The following is a 6,158-nucleotide window of genomic DNA, read 5'->3' on the forward strand; positions in this document are numbered from 1 at the left end:
GGGGACGCGCCTGTCTGGGTTTCCTTATTCCAAGCCTGCTCCTCGGGGAGCCCAAGTTGTTGTGATACGGGTAAGCATTGTGCCTGACCAGGCAGGAACACCCCAGCAGTCACTGGCGGCCCTCCGTGGGACGGGAGAGGCCGGAGAGAGGCTTGTGCTCAAAGGCCAGGCAGGCGGTGGCCACCACTTGCTCAAACTCTAGGACAGGCTTCACACAAAAAGCTGATTCTTCATAAATAGAAGTAAGCAGTAAAAATGATTTTTTAAAAAAATCCTTGGAGTACTAGAATATTATTTAATCCACTGTACGTAATGATTGTTGTTATTAAGGCAATTATTGTTTTACCCTCGGAAACAATGAAAATAAAGCTAGCAGGGACTCGGAGGTGAGGCTAACAGTGCATTTTAACAGACTGTTTGGAGCACTAGGTGCTAATGACAGCAGTAATTAAGGGTCCTTCTTAAATCAAGTGGAAAGATTGTAGATTTCATGGGCTAGCACTATAGGAAAAACACAGCATTTCACAGTTTGTGATGACCAAAACAAGCAAAAATAACTGGCTGACTTTATTGTGGAATATAATTCTATTTCAGTGAATTCACAGTAAGTGTAATTAAAACGGAACAGCAATTCCGATGTAAGCTTTTCCTTGTATTTTGGCAAATGGTCTCTCCAGTCATGGTACAAAAACAATAAAGACCAAATATTCTGGCCTCTGGACAAGAATGTTGGTTTGTTTGTTGCTGGTACTACGCCGTGAACGCAGGGCCTGGGCTCTCTCCTTAGCTTTTTTGCCATCTGAGCCACTCCTCCACTTGCAGCATTTTGATAAAGATGAGAATCTTACAGACTTCTTTACAAACTAGCTTCTAGTCAGGATCCTCAGATCTCAGCCTCCTGAGTAGCCAGGATTACAGGTATGAGCCACCAGCGCCTGCTTGACTCTGACTTGAAACCGTTGCATATAGACAAATGGGAAAGACAAAAAAAAAACTGAAATGGATAAATTGCTAACATTATCAATAGGCCACATTTTGATTGTGAGATGTTAATTATAATGCATTTTTATATTATCTCAATAAATCATAGGGAATTAGTGTTTAGGGTAAAAATACACCCTAGTTTTCTAAAATAGTCAGAAATAAAAGAACTTTGGAACTTATGCATTAGGCATGAGATCTGATTTATACCATCTCCATTTCTTGGCATTGCAGATTAGCATAGGATGCTATTTCTAACCTCATAAAGCCAGCCATCAGATGCTATATTTTTCTTCCATTAATCAGGTCTGTACAGTGAACTATATCTTGAACGTATGCTGGATTGCATGGTGAAATGGACAAAATACTATTTGCCATGAAGTGAGTCTACTTCTAAGTGGTAAAAGCCACCATGAGCACTATCTCTTGTCCAGGATACTCCCCCCCCCTACCCCTTCCATCTCCCCCCCCCGCCCCCCGCAAGGGCTATTTATTTAGTTCATGAGCTGCCTCTTGAGCTCAGTCAGAAATTTAAACTGAAATAGTTCTTTAGAAAATAAATGCATTCACTCTCTAAAAACATGTAGAGAAATGATATACAATTATAATAACGGGGAACACAAGTAGCCTTTATCTTTCTCACATTTCCAAGAGGGAGACTCTACCAGCTGGGGGGGGGCGTGGCTCCCCACGGAGGGAAGAGCTGCCTTTGCACTCACTCTGCTCTCTTCACAAATATAATTCTTTTCCTCCTCCCCCACGTGCCTGCCCACAGCTCGAGACTATAACAGAAGAGGTTCTAGAACACTGGATCTTCAGTCATGAGACGTGAGTCTCTTGTGACTCAGAATTTAATTTTTCCTTGATGCTTTCTCAATCTAGGAGGGAAAAATTACAGTAGCAAAGCATGGTTTCTGATCAGCTTCATTATGTTGCCTGTCAAGGGGAAGAAAAACACACGAATTTGTATCCTTCGCTTTGAAGGACCAGCAAGTGGAAAAACACACCTGTGGCTGGAGGTCCCAACGAGAACTAGAGTTAGCTGTGCTTGCACAACCACAACATTCTTTACTTGCTGGTTTTAGCGTGTGAGTGGGCTATAACCAAAAGCAAAATGGAAAAAGAGACCACATGAGACATGTATACACACACACAAACACACGAGCCCCACACCTCTTCAAGCTGATGAGAGAACAGTCACAGGCTCTAAGACCATGATAGAGGAAAAGGAGAAAGTGTGGCTCTGTGAGGGTGAGAAGAAACAAATCTTTGGGATAGGCGGTCTGCGTAATGCTCACTGCACATGCTTGAGTCCAAAGACCCATCCGAGCTGTGTGTGCATGAAGCCGGGAATGCACAGGACCCATCCGAGTCTTGAGCACCATGGCCCTGTCACTCTGATTCCCAGATCACCAGCGATCTAAGAAACACAGGTCTTTGTGCTAGCCATTTCTGGCTACTCAACACATACACCTGCAAGGCTGCCATCGTTCTTGGTCTCCATCCTTACTACCTCCTCCACCGCCATGGAGAAGTCCAAAATCTGAGAAAGAACCTTTAGTCCTTTCCCACCACCAGTACTGAAACATGCGCAGTGTGTTCTATGTGAGCATGCTGCAAAGTGAAATTTCAGACACGCCATCCATGCTGGGGGCGGGGGGGGGGGGGCTCTTCAAAGGAGGAAAGAAAATCTGAGAAGCCTGAACAGGGGTGAGAAAGAAATTGCTGTGACTGACTCTCAGACGTTGGTGCCTCTTCGGGTGCCAGGAGAGAAGAACTCTGCCCCCTGCTGCAGACGGTCCTGCATCTTGAGCTTGAAGAGCCACGGTGGACAGTTCTGAGGATTGACGCAGACTCATTGCTCTAGCTAATTCTGTCATACTCCCAGACCCATCCAAATAGAGCCCAGGGTCCCAGTGACAAGAAAGTGACCTTGGGGAGCAAAGTCCATTTCCAGACACTTCTGCTCCCCTAATATTGTAATCAGCACTGGCTTCATCACCGTACCCTAAAAGCATACTTTGGTGACGAAGGCAGAATAAGAACTCTCTGCTGCCTAAGTACACGTAGACAAACCATTATGAATCTTCTCATCAAGTGGAGTCCCAGGCACTCCTGAAGTCCCAAGCAACTGTCCAACAACAGCTATCCCTTCAGTAATGTCACAAATAACATGAGAGCATTTGGTGCGCCAGGCACAATGGGAGCCACTGGAGAGACAGCAAGAGCACACTGAACACAGCCCAGCCCCGAAGGAGCAGAGCAGTGACTCTGATAGAATGAAGATGGAGAGGGTATGGAAGCCAGTGAAAAGACTGAGGAAAAAAATCAGCCAGCGGTTCCTTCTGGGAGAACTCAGGTAGAATAGTGCGTGATGAGAGATGAGGTTGGGGCAGGAGCCAGACGTTCAAGGCCACCTGGAAGTTTAGACTGCGTCCTTGGGACGGTGGCTGCCCAGGCCCAAGGCTGAAGGGGATGGATCCTTTCAACCTCCACGTGCACCTGCAGCATTAGGACGGTGTGCTTTTGAAAACACTCGGTCCCGTCAGAAGCTTTCTCAGAAAAGTTTCTGAGTCAAGTTGAAGAGGGCACACCTTGCCTCCCGCTGGAGATTCATTCCCTGCCACAGACTCCAAACAATCTTGCCACAAGTGAGTGGGACTTTGTTTCACCCAACAGTGCCCCCACATCCCGCTAGATCCCACAGAACACAGCACACTCCAGAATGTTCTACAGGACAGTGTGAGCATTGAGGGGCAAAGCTAACCCAGTTCCCTACGCAGCAGTGATCTTGGCAGGAAGCAGGAATCGGCGACCACACTCTGCATCAGCTCTAGCAGCAACCCTAGCACCCGGGGTTGAAGCCCTTTAGTAACCCTGGCTGGATGTATTGGATTGTGACCTTTAAGTAGTTACACAAGGCAGAAATCCCAAAGGGAGAATTAGATGTGCCTTTTCCAGCATGAGCCCTCTGAGTATATTATATTAATATCTATCTCTACATAACAAAACCTTCTTATTAGGGGAAAGGTCAGCCTTATTTAACTGAACATCTTAATTACATGGTATCTTTTAAGACGAAGAGTTGTGCTGCTTTTGAAGCCTTCATTTCTCCCTAGCCTAACAAGCATTGGCTGCTGGGAGGTGTGCATTTCAGTGCTTTCCATCTCCCAATAAGAGGTTGTAACGGGCTGACATTCACCACCAGCCAGGGGTCTCTCCATGTGTGTTTCCTTTGTAGTTAAATGTTCCCAATTGGGTCCTTTTGTTAAGAAGGGGTTTCCCGAGCTGTGGGTTTCATGTCATCAATTTTGAGAAGAGTATGAATTAGTGGGTTTATTGTCTTGTTCGTGTGTTGTCAGATGTATATGAGAGGTTTATGGTCATTAGGGGAAAGGTTATACCAAGACAATGACGGGGGAAGAAAATGGAAAAGCCTTTCATTCTGCATTCTCTGATACAATTCAACGTCTGACTAGAGCACGGTCTGCCTTTCATATTGGATCCTGAAGACTTCTGAAAAAAATAGGAATTTTTTTATTTGTAGGGGGCTTATAATCCGCAAAGCTGTCAATTTTAGCCACCAATTGTTAACTAAAAATGTGCCCTGTTCCCAGTCCATCCCTAGAGAAGTCACCGAGACACAGAAAGCTTCAGGAACTTCCTTTAACCACACAGTTTCGTGTGCTAGAGACCAAAATTTGAACTCAGACCCTATGATTCCAGAACATATCACCCTGGAAGGAAGCAGAAGGAGGTTCCCAAGTTTCCTTCCAAGTGGAAGTGCTCCACAGCTATACTCACTGTGTGAAGTCTGGACAGCAGAGGCTTCCGGCCAAGCCCTCATTTCTGCATAGAGCCGCCTCTAGCCGTGCCTGTCACCTTCTCAGAGTCTAAGAACCTAGGCATTCCTCTCCTGGCATTTCCATGATCCAATTACATTCTATTTACTATCTATTTCTGACCTGTATTTTATTCTTTGTACCTCATACAAGGCCCGAACCTGACAGAGCTCTATAACTGTAGGGCATACAAAAATTCAGGAGTGCACAGAACACATGTGTTTTGGGGGAGGAGGGGCGGAGTGTGAGGGTTTGAACTTGGAGCCTTGAGCCTGTGCTCTACCACTTGAGTCACATCTCCGGTCCCTTTTTGCATTGGTTATTTTTGAAGTAGGGTCTCCATGTGTGCCCGGGTGGCCTAGGCTCCAGGATTTCTATGTGTGATTCCTCTCTTGGCCAGGGCTGACAAGTCCTCACCAGTCTCTGGTTGAGATGGGGTTCCTCTGTCTGTTCAGGCTGGCCTAGCACCTATATCCTCTGAACTCTTAGCTCTCCTGGGTAGCTAGGATTAGATGTGAGCCATGGCAATCAACCAGACAGAACACAATTTCCCAAAGACCCCAAATCAAAGTAGGAGCAGTGGCCTGGGTGGAGAGTGCTGGGGAGAAGCTGAGCAAGGTGCTGGCTTCCTGTAGAAACAATCAATGCAACCTAACGGAATCAGAGGAAGACAGGATCTGCTTCTCCAAATGCTGTTTCTCAGAGGTGTCAGAGATCCTGCCAGTTACCTCGGAAAGGTGCAGAAGATGAGGCAGCGTGGCGCCCGCCCCTAAGAGGTGCCTTCGCTGCATGCTGCTGTCTGGCAGCATTTGTTGTATGCATGGCTAATATCAGTTACAGGGCCAGGCCTTTCCCATATAGGAATGGGCTTGATTGCCCAGCCTGACAAAACATGGCCCCCTTGTGTTGAGCTCATGTCCACATGAGTTCAGTGGATCCACTCTACCTCATTTGTACTCAAAGGGAATTATAGCAAGCAATGAAGGAATGGATTAAACCAGGGGTGCTATTTTGCTTCTGGGATGATGTAAGGCAACATGCACCCCTGTATGTATATGCTGAAACCTAATCCCCAGTCAAAAGCTGCTGGCTTCCTCTTTTCTCCTTTCCTCTCTTCTCTTCCTCTTCTCTCTTTTCTTCTCCTTCCTTCCTCTCCTCTCTTTTTTTCTTGCCTCTCCTCTCTCTCCTATAATGACACCGAAAGAAGCCTTTTACCTGTCAGTCAGAAAGAAGGCTGTCACTAAGAACTCAATAAACTGAACCTTCACCTTCATTTGAGACCTCCCAGCCTTCAGAACTGCGAGAAAGAAGTATTTATTGTATCAGCCACCCAGT

Source organism: Dipodomys merriami, unplaced genomic scaffold (assembly GCF_024711535.1).
Source record: "Dipodomys merriami isolate MVZ:Mamm:240054 unplaced genomic scaffold, mDipMer1.0.p SCAF_502, whole genome shotgun sequence".
Lineage (NCBI taxonomy): Eukaryota > Metazoa > Chordata > Mammalia > Rodentia > Heteromyidae > Dipodomys > Dipodomys merriami.